Below are 14,842 nucleotides of genomic sequence, written 5' to 3' on the forward strand. Positions count from 1 at the left end.
ACAAATGAAAGAAAATATGGAAATAAAGAAAGACTAATTCTTCTCTTTGAAAATTATTGAAAGAGGAGCCACAATAGTTGGACAATAATTCAGAAAGCAGTATTTTTAGACATAGAAATTGCTGATACCATAAGAAAACTTCATGCTAAGGTTTAAGTATTAGGATGTAACATACACAATACAATATTATAAAGATAACATATCAGATAAGATTATAATCACCCCCCTTTACTTTTTATATGTTTTTATTTCAAAGTACCTTTTGCATAAAGTAGACGAAGTTGTGCTGTGCTATACTTAGTCACTCAGTTTTGTCGGCCTCTTTGCGATCTCATGGACTATAGTCTGAAGTTTCCTCTGTTCCTGGGGATTCTCCATCCAAGAAAACTGGAGTGGGTTGCCATGCCCTCCTCCAGAGGATCTTCTTCCTTTACCATCTGAGCCACCAGGGTTAAATAGGTCATTTTTGCATTTTCTAGTGGCAAGTACATGAATTCAAAAACAAGAGGCTCAAAAATATACAAGCAGCTCCTACAGCTCAATTCCAGAAAAATAAACGAACCAATCAAAAAATGGGCCAAAGAACTAAATAGACATTTCTCCAAAGAAGACATACAGATGGCTAACAAACACATGAAAAGATGCTCAACATCACTCATTATCAGAGAAATGCAAATCAAAACCACAATGAGGTACCATTTCACACCAGTCAGAATGACTGTGATCCAAAAGTCTACAAGCAGTAAATGCTGGAGAGGGTGTGGAGAAAAGGGAACCCTCTTACACTGTTGGTGGGAATGCAAACTAGTACAGCCACTATGGAGAACAGTGTGGAGATTCCTTAAAAAGTTGCAAATAGAACTGCCTTATGACCCAGCAATCCCACTGCTGGGCATACACACTGAGGAAACCAGAATTGAAAGAGACACAGGTACCCCAATGTTCATCGCAGCACTGTTTATAATAGCCAGAACATGGAAGCAACCTAGATGTCCATCAGCAGATGAACGGATAAGAAAGCTGTGGTACATATACACAATGGAGTATTACTCAGCCATTAAAAAGAATACATTTGAATCAGTTCTAATGAGGTAGATGAAACTGGAGCCTATTATACAGAGTGAAGTAAGCCAGAAAGAAAAACACCAATACAGTATACTAATGCATATATATGGAATTTAGAAAGATGGTAAAGATAACCCTGTATGTGAGACAGCAAAAGAGACATAGATGTATAGAACAGTCTTTTGGACTCTGTGGAAGAGGGAGAGGGTGGATGATTTGGGAGAATGGCATTGAAACATGTATAATATCATATATGAAACAAATCGCCAGTCTAGGTTCGATGCATGATACATGATGCTCAGGGCTGGTGCATTAGGACGACCCAGAGGGATGGTACGGGAAGGGAGGAGGGTGGGGGTTCAGGATGGGGAACACATGTATACCTGTGGCAGATAAATGTTGATGTATGACAAAACCAATACAATATTGTAAAGTAATTAACCTCCAATTAAAATAAATAAATTTATATTTAAAAAAATGAGAGGCTGCCCATCTTCAAAGAGATGGATATTTTTCAGTATTTCTTTAGTTAATTCAAGTGTTTTTTTTTTCACTTGAGAGACGAGATAGCCTTCTCTATGTGTCCAGGGTATTATAGAACAGAGCCGTTCAACAGAAACAGTGAATCCCATATGCAGGTTTAGAATTTTTAGCAACACATTTTAAAAAGTAAAAGGAAATCAGTTAATCTTTAGTAATACAACTTATTTAACTGAATGTTCCCAAATGCTATCATTGCAACATATAATCAATAAATTCTTAATTCTTAATGAGATTTTCCTAAATTCTATTTTCTTTTGTATGACATATTTGAAACAGTGTGTATTTAACATTTGGACCAGCCACATTTCAAGGGTTCAATAGTTCCATGTGGCTAGTGGCTACCACATTTGGACGGTGTAGGCTGTAAAAGAAAGCCTTTTAGCCAGAGAGTTCAATATTCCAATCTCCCCTGTGACTTAGTCAAGTTTTTTTTCAACCTTTTAAAGAATTAAGTATCTTCTACATCTGACTGTATTAAAAGGATGAAATGAGATAACAGGCAATTCTCCTACTGTTTCTCATTCTCAGGAAACATTTAACAGATGTTAGTTTTCTTCCTCTAAGTCCCTCTGAAATTTATCCTTATTTTGTTTGTAAAAAAAATTCCTTTTGTTTGGATTTTCGTGAATAGATAAGAACAACTATTCAACATCCATTCACAACCCTTTATGGAAACAGTAATGCAGGTAGACTCATTCTAGTGGCTACAGACAAAAATGTTTTTAACCTATAGTACCTCCCCACCCTTGTAACACCTACGCTACTCCCCACTGGCTCCTGGGTGATATTTTTTTGAAGGCTCTACTTTTCCTTTCTTTTTCCTAGCAGTTAACTTTGCACACACCATACAAGGTTTTTACTTAAAATGCTTGATATTTGTTTTTTGTTCTCCTCTGCTACAATGTCAGCCACATGACAGCAGAGATCCTTTCTTGACATATTCAACATATATTCCAAATAACTAGAAGAGCAGCTAACAGCAACAACAACAACAAAAAGAGGGGAGCTCAACAATATGCTGTATGAATAATTGAAAAAAAATTTTTTTCACCATGTCAGTGTATGATTTGACTCAGACGGTAAAGAATCTGCCCGCAGTGTGGGAGACCTGGGATCAATCTCTGGGTCAGGAAGATCCCCTGGAGAAGGGCAGGGCAACCCACTCCAGTATTCTTGCCTGGAGAATCCCATGGACAGAGGAGCCTGGCATGCTATAGTCCATGGGGTCACAAAAAGTCAAACATGACTGAATGACTAACACACACACACAATGTATATATTTATCTGTCACACATGTGTAGAAACTCTTCCATTTAGTCACAAGCATTTCTTTTAAGATTTTTTGATGTGGACATTTTTAAAGTCGTTATTGAATTTGTGACTTATACTGCTTCTGTTTTATGTTTTGTTTTTCGGCCTCAAGGCATGTGGGATCCTAGCTCCCTAACCAGGGATCGAACCTGCACCCCCTGTAGTGGAAGGCGAAGCCCTAACCACTGGACCACCAGAGAAGTCCCCGGTTACATGTGTTTTTAAAGCAGTGGCTGAAGAATTACACAAATTGCAGATGTTTTCCTTTAACACTCTTCTCAGACTTTAATGTGATGATGATGATAAAGCATAGTAGTAGAAGTGTGTTAGTAATTCACTCCCCTTGGAGTATCCCCCAAAATTCCCATAACATATAAGATGTATTATGTAATAGTATTATTTAATAATACATAATACAAACTTATGCATTATTATGTATAAAAATACATAATAAATTCTAATGTATTGTTTAAGGATCAGCTAAAATATGTACATATTTAAAAATCATATACCCTCGGAGCAGGAACTGGCAACCCACTCCAGTATTCTTGCCTGGAGAATTTCATGAACAGAAGAGCCTGGTGGGTTACAGTCCACTGGGTCACAAAGAGTAGGACATGACTGAGCAATAACACACACACCTTTGTTCTACAACATTGTCTCTACCCTTGAGTAGCATGTGTCTTTATGAGAAATATGAAGGCTTGACTTATGATACACTTTCATATTTAAGGAGAAAAAGATGTATGTGTGAACAAGCCCATTTTACTGAAATGACTGATATTTTTGAAACGTAATGTATCATGTGTCTTTAACCAGCCAACACTCATATTTCATCTATTTTTTTCTTTATTTGTCTGTGGGGTGAGGAGCACAGAGTAACAGTGCAACCTTTCCACGTGAATCCCAGCTCTTCCCTCTGATTCCTCCTTAGAGAGCTTCAGCAACACTTTAGTCATTTTCTAGAGGTTGAATTGCAGCCACAATAAAACAAAACACATAGCTAAATCAAGCTAAATGATAACAATACATTCAGAGAAGGAACCTCACTTTTACTCTTACAAAAGATCGTGTGAAGATTTACTGTCAAGTAGACTGACTAGAATTTTAATGGTTAAAATGAGCATGTGTTGGTACAGGTACAGGTGAATTCCACAAGCGTCACCATTGGCTTAGTCCCAGTATATGGATTAGTGACTTATATCGTTTGTCAGGGTATTTTGAGATTCCTTCCTTTAATTTTTTTAAGCAACATGTGATTGTATTACCTCATGTTAAGAAGTATACTATACAGAAAGATATAAAAATAATCATGTATTCACTCTGAACCCTTCTCAGGGCCTTTCCAATGACTATGTGTCTAGTTTTGTATGGCCATTTTGGTCTGTTACTGCGTTCTTTATGTTATCCTACTGATCTCTGTATTTATACCTCTGCTAATACCACATTATCTTGAATACCATAGCTATCATTAAATCTTAAAATTGGATAAAGTAAAAAAAAATCATATATCTTGAGTATCACTTGAAAATCTAATGAAGAGATTATTTCAATTATTGCATTCTTGTCTTCATTTCTACCTTGTGTATAACTCCTTTGGTGCTTTCTGAATATAAAATTCTTATTTCACACTAGATATCATATTACCAGAGTTTTTTTCACTTAAGTTACATTCATATTTTGTGGGAAATATTTTTTAAACATCTTTGAGAAATTTCAAATTTATACTGAATTATAAAAAAATAGCATAATGAAATCCCATCTATGCCAAATCCAACTTCAACTTCAACCCATGGTCAGTCTCGTTTCTTCTAAATTAACCACTCAAAGCCTCACTACCACTAGACTACTTGAAAGTAACCCTGAATATCAAATTACATGTTTATATGTTAAATATAGGTCAGTATATATTTCTACCATATTAAGACTATCATATTTCATAAATATATTATACAAAGATGAGTTATACTTCATTATAATTAAATATTTAGACAGTAGGAATATATTTTATATTCATGTTAATATGAATATAAGTATATTTATTAGAGCATAAATATATATATGTATACATATATGTATAAATGGGAGTATCTATATTCCCAACTTTTTCAGGAAATGATTATATTCCATTATAAATGGAGGAGGAGAACTGCTGTCTGCTCTCAAGTCAAACTCATGTGCATCTGATTCACAGCTTTCATTATAAGCACAGGACAAGTTGGGTGAGAAGGAACTCTTAAGGCTCAATAGTAAATAAACATCTTTCTAAAGAACAACAAGAACATATGACAAATGTCTACTGCACTAAGTTATCTCCTTCCTCCAGGGTAATTGTTTTCTTTTTAATGTCCTTATCTTTCATGATATTGGTTGTTTTTAAATGCTTGGTGATGCTTGGCTATCTATTTCAACTTTTGAATGAAGATATCTATATATTATATAGATATCAGGAAAGATATATAGATATATCTTAGTATATAGCTATCAGGGAAGAATATTCACTGCTGTTAACCAGAACTGTTTTTCCCACAGAGTTGCCCTCTGATTGAAAGAATAAAGAGCAGGTGCTGGACAGGTGGGCTGGGTACAAAGATGCACAGACTTCCCTAAGATGGGACAGTATGTCTCAACCTGGGATACAAGACTCAAGGAGGGTTCTTAAAAATCTTGCTGCCCAGGTCACAGCATTGATTGATTTTGTCAGAATCTTGGTGGGTGGATCCAGGTATTAATATTTTGTTTAAACTCTCCAGGTGGTTCTAATATTCAACTAAGTTTGAGAAACATCATCCTTGGTTGTGAGGTGAAGGGTTGGCAGACAGGCAGATTGCCTCTTCGATTTTCTTTTATTCCTAGACAGAGTTATCTTTCTTTATTTCCCCCTGAAAACCTAGGGTATGGATCCTGTATAATCCCCAATATAACCCTGCTTCTTTTTCAGGATGTAATTAAATTATGATAATCATTTTGCAGGCAGATGCCTGGCTTTCCTTAGATGACATTTCACTGATTGTATTCTGTGAGAAAAAGCTACTCTTGTGAGCAGCTGTGTTTAGAAACCATGGTCCTGGGAAGGACATACAAAAGGTGGTGCCAAGTTCCAATCCAACCAGGTGCTCTGCGTGCTGTTTCTCAGGGACTTTGAAGAATTCTTCACAACCTTTCCTGGTAGTTGTATTAGTCAGCTCAGGCTGTGATAACAAATACCACAGACTGTGTGCTCAAACCAAAAAAAGTTATCTCCTCACTGTTCTAGAGTCTCAAAGTCCAAAATCCAGGTGCTGGCAGGGTTGGTTTCTCCTGAGGCCTCTCTCCTTGGCCTGAAGACAACCACCTCCACTGCGAATTCTTGCAGGGCTTTTCCCCTGGGTAAGTGCCTCTTGGTGTGTCTTCTTCTTATAAGGACATAAGTTCTTTGGATGCTGCTGCTGCTAAGTCACTTCAGTCGTGTCCAACTCTGTGTGACCCCATAGATGACAGCCCACCAGGCTCCCCTGTCCCTGGGTGCCAGGAGCCAGTGTGAGGAATCCCACTCATGGCAAAGGTCATGAGGAAGGAAGCCTGACAAAACACAAAGGCATAATCTGGCTTCAGGGGTTCCCCCTGAGTTTTCCTGAACATCTACCCCCCAAAACCAGAGTCTGCCTGCTTTATTACTGTGCTTTTCACTCTTCTGACATTCTCTGGAAAAAAGTTAATTTAGGGCTTCAGTCTCTTGCATCAGCTCAAACCCCTTTGATGGCTCTCTAACTTGCCTGACAGGTTCCCCCGGAATTTTTACAATTTGTGAATTGTTTACAACCCCACAACCATGAGAGGCACAAAGCTTAAAGCATCTTAAAGATACAGAGCCTTTTCTAAAGAGCTAAAAATCATATTGGTGATGGGTTTACACTGTTGAGTCAATAACTGTTGCCAGGCCTCCATATTCTTTATCTTTTAACACCTGAAGGATATTAATCAATGTAATTGGGATATAGAAAAAGGAATATAGTAGTTTTGATGTTAGCAACACTAGAGTTTTGAGTTACTTTTCTTTTGTTATAAATCACTGTACTCCTTTTACTTGTTGTAAATTGTTGTGCCTTTGCTATGTAAGAATGTAACTTTATTTAGTGCTTTCTGAGAGTGGCACCAGACTTTGGGAAGAACAACATTTTCAACACAAATAAGTCTTCTGGTTGACAAATCCTTATCAGAAAAGGGCCGTAAAATGTTAATTGGCCCTCTGGCCAGAAGATGATGTAAATCACCTAAGATTTGTGTATACAACTAGGTATGCAGAAAGAAAGCCTGGTTTTGATAAGAGTCAGGGCTGCTGATGCTGCATAATTTTATATTATCCATTGATGTCTATGTACAAAAAAAGGTATAAAAAGCCTTTACAACAATAGAGGTTGGGCCAGTCACTGGACTGGTTTCCCCCGTGTCTCCTCTTTACTCTGTTTTCTGGCTGAATTCCCATCTGGGGCATGGAAGCTCACCATGTCTACTTACTTGCCCCGGCTTTTAAGTTCCATGAGAGAGAGAGAGCCCATGGCGGGCCACTCTCCAATATTCAAACGGGCACTGGTGGCCTAACATAGATGGTGCAAACTTCTTGTCCTTAAGTTTTATTAGTTCTCCACGTAAACCAAGTTATTCAGCCTCTTTTCTCCACTAAATTTTCCTACTACACTATTTCTTCCTAATCTAATCTTATATTTCTAAATAAATAAGCTTTTCTTGCCTATGCCATTCACCCTTCGAATTTCCTTGGATCTCCCAGGGCTGGACCCCGGCACCTGGGATTCTCCAGGCAAGAACACTGGAGTGGGTTGCCATTTCCTTCTGCAATGCATGAAAGTGAAACATGAAAGTGAGGTCACTCAGTCGTGTCTGACTCTTAGCAACCCCGTGGACTGCAGCCTACCAGGCTCCTCTGTCCATGGGATTTTCCAGGCAAGAGTACTGGAGTGGGGTGCCATTGCCTTCTCCAGTTCTTTGGATGAAGGTCCCCCAATTCATGACATCACTTAACCTTACAACCTCTTGAAAGGCCCTGTCTCCAATGCAGTCACATTGGGAGTTAAGGGTTCAACATCTGAATTTTGAGGGAGGGACACTATTCTGTCCAGGACAGTACTTTTGACTTTAATCTGAGAATATCTGTGTAGTTTCCTTGGGAAGATCTAGAGGGAACCATGTTCCCCTGGGCTGAGATTTATACTGTTTTCACTTCACTTATTCTGATCCCATCGGTTTTTTATTCCCTTCTGGAATACCTCAAACATTTCTGGTCCAAAGATGGGAATTTTCTAAAATGTGTGAAAAGTACAGTTATTATCTCTTTCTATATGTGTGTGTAGGTGTGCATGAGTGTGTGTGGATAAGATCAAAGTGAGTGGTCTGATGAACATGTGAGTGAGGGCTGGCTTTTGTATATAACACACCATTTCTCTGATGGAGCCTCAACTTTCCCTGCTCTATCAGAGACCGTGGTGAGATGGTGACATAACTCATAAGAAAGATAAGGTTAAGTGGCCCCAAATAAGGCCATTAAGAAGATTCAGGCAAAGCTGTACCTAAGGATAAAGCAAGACAGTGAAGGAAACAGCTTGAATGAATTTCCAAACACTAGGGGTTCTGTTCTGATGTGGGTGCTCAGTACGCAGACTCAGAGAAGACCTTCAGCTTCTCTTGTTCTTCATCTCTGATGCAGGAATAATAATAGTATCTGTCCTGTCTGCCCAACAGGAAATACAACTATCACCATCAAGCCTGCAGGGCTCTATCAACTAAGTACCAAGTTAAGTTCTGTTTGTTGAACACTTAAAGCTTTAAACTACTAACACATGCATTAGAGTGTTAGTATCACTAAGACTGTTTGCAGCTTTACTTTTTGACCTTGAGCTATGAGTAGAGAATTGCACACCAGTAAGCATGTGGGTCATATAAGAAAATATACTCCATTTCAGTTACCTTCCAAACATTCACTTAATTTGGTTTCCAACACATTGTGTGTGGTATTTAGAAGGTACTCAGGAAAACTACACTGCATTCTTTAATCCAAAAAATTTGTAAAATACAGACGAACATACATCTAGGTCACATGAGGCCTACATAAATACTCATTAAGGTCTATTCAATTATAAATTCTGGAAAGAATATAAAAATAGCAAAAGATGTGATTTTGGTATACCCTATCAGAGTTCATAGTCTAATTGTAGAGAGAGTTAATTTATTATAACATTAAAAAGAAAATAAAGTTATGAGGGAAGGGAAAAAAGAGATAGCAGCCTTCTGCATTTTGCCTTTGTTAATTTATGTCATGCAAATGTCATTCTTGCCATTAAAACTCATATACACTCAGTCCAAACACTATTCATGTGCAGACTGGAGAGTAGATTAATGCTTGCAGTTTCTCTCTACAACTTTGGTGATGGCCCCAAAAAGACTCATAAATAGGCCTGTGATGGACATTGAGAATGCCCTCCTTATGTATCTAATTCTTCATCTTGGTAACAAGTGAGAAGATCCATAAATGCAGCTTTAATTAACAGCAAGGTTGTGATGCTTAGAAAAAGACCGTGGGTTCTTTGAATCTGTTGGCCTTCTCATAAAGAATCTTGTTTTTCCCAGAGGGTCAACATTAATTAATGTCCTTACAATCTATTTAGCAGCCCATTGTCTCAGTGATGCCTAAACAAGTTGAGTGAGCTGTAGTGGTGTAGCCTGGGTGATATAATCAGGCCGCTTTGAAAAGAGCACTCAGTAAAAATAAACTGTCTCACACAGTGATTAACAGGGAGGATAATAAAGTATTCTGTCCACATGATTACTTCTCCTTATCTGTGAACAACATGACGTATACCATATTGTATAAAGAACCAGACGGAAGACTTTTCATGTGGTCTTTAATGAACTCACACTAGCTATAAAAGTTAAATAAAAATAACCATTAATATTCTTTAAATGTTACATTAAAAATGATCAATAGATCACTCATGTTTGTCTTTTGGGACAATGCATGGAAGTTTTCTCATGTCCATTGATTATACTTCTTTTTCTCTAAACTATTATATTGTATTATATTTCCTAAAGGAAATCAGTCCTGAATATTCATTGGAAGGACTATGCTGATACCGAAACTCCAATACTTTAGCCACCTATGCAAAGAACTGACTCCTTGGAAAAGACCCTGATGCTGGGAAAGATTGAAGGCAGGAGGAAAAGGGGATGACAGAGGATGAGATGGTTGAATGGCATCACCGACTTGATGGACATGAATTTGAGCAAGCTCTGAGAGTCGATGATGGACAGGGAAGCCTGGCATGCTGCAGTCCATGGAGTCGCAAAGAGTTGGACACAACTGAGCAACTGAACTGAACTGATGATATTATATTGTATTATATATATTATATGTTAACTATATTTCTTCTTGTTTATTTGCTAAGTGCTGTTTGACTCATTTGCAATCCCATGGATTGTAGCCCACTATGTTCTTCTGTCTGTGGGATTTCCCAGGCAAGAATACTGGACTGGGTGGCTATTTCCTACTCCAAGGGATCTTCCCAATCCAGGGATCAAACCTCATCTCCTGCACTGGCAGTGGGTTCTTTATTACTCAGCCACCAGGGTAGCCCATTATACTTTTACATTTTCCTAAACTGAGCCTACAATAATTTGTCCCACTAGTAATATTATGCAAGCAGACATGCTCCGTAGTTTTCAAATACTGTCTTAAGATGGGGAAAGACTGCTACAGATGTTATCTAAAGAACTCATGGGCATTAGTTACCTAAATGTTACTCTCTGGATCTTGTGTAAAGTCACTCAGTAGTGTCTGACCCTTTGCAACCCAACGAACTGTAGCCTATCAGGCTCCTCCATCCATGGGATTTTCCAGGCAAGAGTACTGGAGTGGGGTGTCATTTCCTTCTCCAGGGGATCTTCCCAACTCACGGATCGAACCCAGGTCTCCTGCATTGTAGGCAGATGCTTTACCATCTGAGCCATCAGGGAAGTCCCCTCTGGATCTTAGTAGCAAATAAATATCAGTTTATTTCTCTTAATTTCCCAAGGAAGAGAAACTAATATTTATCCTCAGAGACTATCAGAAAAGGTTAAAAGAAAAAAGTTCCGTCTAAATGCATATTGACTGTTGTGATGTTTGTTATACTGAAAATGATAGGAAATAATTTAAGAATTTACTGTTAGATAATTTTATAAACCATGATATATCCACAAGTAGAATACTATGATATAATTATAATTATGTTACTAAATGTACTGCATAAGATAAACTTGTTCACACTATGTTTTTTTTTAATTACTGAATCAAGTAGAAACTTTATTTTTATTGGCCAATGTGTACATTAAGAAAGAATGGCAGGATACACAGATATGAAGCTTAAAAGTAGTTATACTACTCTACTGGAATGACTAGAGTTTTCTTTTTTCCGCTTATTTAAAATGTTTTAGAAAAAAATGTATTTTCAGTAATGTAAAATTCAAGAAAAGAATTCTTGAAGAAAAAATTTTAAATATCAAGGGTGAAATGCAATATTTCAGGTTTTTTTAAGGAGTAAAACTTAAAAATATCCACCACATTTTCCACAAACACATAATTGTGCTGCTATCATGTATGCTAGCGTTTCTTTTGAGGTGTCATTCCTGGTTTCAATTTTTCTTTTTGTTTTTGGATTTCTTTCTCCTCTCCTCTACTCCAACTCTATCACCCATCTACATAATTCAAGTTAATAAATGAATGTATATCCTTTCTCATCTTCTTTTCCATGTTCACACTGTTATTCTATAAATATTTACATTTGGAGTTAAACGTATGCACAGATAAGAGGGCATCAGTCATTGTTGTTTTAGAAATATTAGATAACATCGTATAATCATTTTGCATGTTATCTCACTCTTTTAAGAATATCTTTTGGAAATCCTTACAAGCCAACTGTATGGCACTACACTCTTTTCAGTGGCCGTGTGATATTGTGCCCTGTGGATTGAATCAATTACCTTGGCTATTCCTCTAGATTCTTGACAAGAGGCAATTTTGGCCCCTTGGTGGTAGTTGTCAATTTCTAAAGATATTTTGAGCTTTCAACACTGGAGAGAGGAGTGGTGCTGATATTAGCTGGGTAGAGGCCAGGGATACTGCCAAACATCACAGAGTGTACAGGGAAGCTCCACAGCAATTAATTAGATTGCCAAAACACTCACCAGGCATACTCTGACCTCAGTGTGTTTGGCACTGGCTATTCCTCAGGCCAGTACACCCTCTCCTTAGGTCCCTACCTGTATCACTCTCTCTCACTTCTGTCAAGTCATTTTTCAAACGGCATTTTCTCAGTGCAGCCTATTTTGACCAGCATATTTAAATTACAACCCTACCCGAATCCATCCACTGGCCTTCGGGAACCTACTTCCTCTATTCTTTCTTTCTCTAACTGACCATATGACTTTTTTACTTATATGTTTATTTATCATCGTTTCCCCCTTCTAGAATGCAAAGTCCACTGTGGTGATGATTTTTGTCTGTTTCATCCTCTTAATGTTTCCCCAGGTCCTAGCATGGTGCTTGGCATTTAATAAATGGATAAATAAATGAACAAGTGAATGATTAAATGATTGTATGAATGATGCATACTCATGTTGAAACTGAAAGTCACTCAGTTGTATTTGACTCTTTGTGATCCCATGGACTGTAGCCCGCCAGGCTCCTCAATCCATGGAATTCTCCAGGCAGGAACACTGGCGTGAGTAGCCATTCCATTCTCCAGAGGATCTTCCAGACCCAAGGATGGAACGCTGGTCTCTTGCATTGCATGAAGATTTTTTACTGTCTGAACCACAAGGGAAGCCCCATGTTTATGTTACTTCCCATTTTTTCAACCTCAAACAATGTTGAAGTAAATATCTTTACATACATATGCTTACATAATGGTCTTTATATTTCTATATGGACAGAATGCTTCCCAAAGTGGAAAACTTCCCACAACCATGAATGAGTGTCTTTCCCCTCCTTCCCCAATTCCATCACTCAGTCATCTGTGAGTGGCTTCTGAAAATCCCTTCCCATCTTATTAATTTGCATTTTTCTGATGAGTTGCAAACTTGAGCATCATTTAATATATTTGTTGATTTATTTGAATTTGTTCATCTGTGAATTGGTTATGCAAATCTTCCCTGGTTGGTAAAACTGCTATTTCTAAGAAGTCTATAAGAGTTACCTACCTATGTACTTGCAATATATAAAGAAAAGAATTTTCAAATCTATTATATGCCTGTTGATTTTATTTATGAAATTTTTAGACCATAGTTATAATTTTATATCTTTAAATACATGTGGTTTATTTATCTATTTATTTATTGTCCCTTTTGGAAGGTAAATACTTCTTTAAATTGCACATAGCTTACCCTATGTTTTCTTGAAAGAATTTTATTATTTTGATTTGTTATATTATATCATTAATCCATTTAGAATATATGGTTGAATGTGAAATATTCAGAAGAAAAACTAGAAATTCAGTTAATTTCCTTCCAGGTGGATAACTAGCAATGCCAGCATCACACTAAATAATACATCTTTTTCCCAGTGAATTAACCTTTGTTATACACTAAACTCTTCTAATTATTTACCCAAGTGCCTTAATTCTCTATCCTGTTCCATTACCCTATCAGCTGGTATATACTAATCTCATCTGTTTTTTAAGGAAATAAAAACTTGATGAAAGGCAGAGGAAATACAACTTGACAGGTCAAAAGGAATAGAAACATTCAACCTGAAACTGAATTAGGAAACAGCTTTAAACAAAAACACACATCCAAGCTGTAATTGAAATCATGATATTTTCAATCTGCCTGGAATATATAAATAATAAAAGTAATGTTCTCATTTATTGGACATAAAATGGCTGAGCCAATCTTGAATACCCTTTCTATGAAAAATTATTTTAATTCCATGTAATCTTGTTCTTTTTCATTGAGCCTATGCTTCAATTATTTTGGGGAATGTTGTATTAATTAGAGTTCTCCAGAGAAACATAGCCAATAGGATATGTGTAAACATAGCAAGGCATTTATTAAAGGAACTGGCTCATGTAATTATGGAGGCCAGCAAGCCCAATATTTGCAGAAAGAAAGCCAACAGGGCAGTGAAAGTCCAAAGGCAGTCTGTTGGTGAGTTATCTTTTGCTCAGAGAGGCTGGTCTTTTTTGTTCTATTCAGGTGTTCAACTGATTGGGTGAGGCCCACCCACTATATGGCATGTAATCTGCTCCAAGTTCACCAATTTAAATGTTAACCTCATCCCAAAACACACTCCAAGATGATACATAAAATTAATCATCACAATATTTAAATGAATTTTTTTTATCTCAAAGAAAAGCTAGATTTTATCCCTAAGAATAGTTTTGTCCCTAAGAAAATTTATCACTGAAAAAAGTTATTTTTAATTCCTAAGAAATTTTGACTCCTAAGAAAAGAAAAGTGTTCAGTATCAGGCAAAATTTCAGGTTAAAAGCAAACAAGAATACAGGTTTACTTCTGCTCTGACTCTATTACTTGTAAAACCATTTCAGATCACCTTACTCTCAAACCACCAGCAGGAAGCAAAACTTGTTCAGGGTTCACTGATGCTCATTCCTTCTATCATCGCTTACCTTTTAAATCACTGCTTTTGCACTTCAGAGGGCCTGGAATGAAACTGATGGACAGCTAGCTATCACTGTGGTAGCATGCCAACTATATTCTTTTGTCTACTGCATGCATTAATCTGAACATCCCCTACTTGTCCCTGCCCCAATTAAGAAATTTTAAGGTCATCTTTATTGTCGTTATTTAGTTGCTAATTCGTGTCTGACTCTTTTTGCAATCCCATGGATTGTAGCCTACCAGGCTCCACTCTCCATGGGGTTTCCCAGGCAAGAAT

The 14,842-nt window shown here is 37.2% G+C and overlaps 1 protein-coding gene across 1 annotated transcript in view; it reads right to left on the bottom strand.

Moving 5' to 3' along the window:
* The window catches only part of MALRD1 (MAM and LDL receptor class A domain containing 1), a 585,291-nt gene that overhangs the window by 197,613 nt on the left and 372,836 nt on the right, over window positions 1–14,842 (bottom strand). The window lies entirely within an intron of this gene.

The sequence above is a fragment of the Oryx dammah genome, unplaced genomic scaffold (assembly GCF_014754425.2).
Source record: "Oryx dammah isolate SB20612 unplaced genomic scaffold, SCBI_Odam_1.1 HiC_scaffold_10, whole genome shotgun sequence".
NCBI lineage: Eukaryota > Metazoa > Chordata > Mammalia > Artiodactyla > Bovidae > Oryx > Oryx dammah.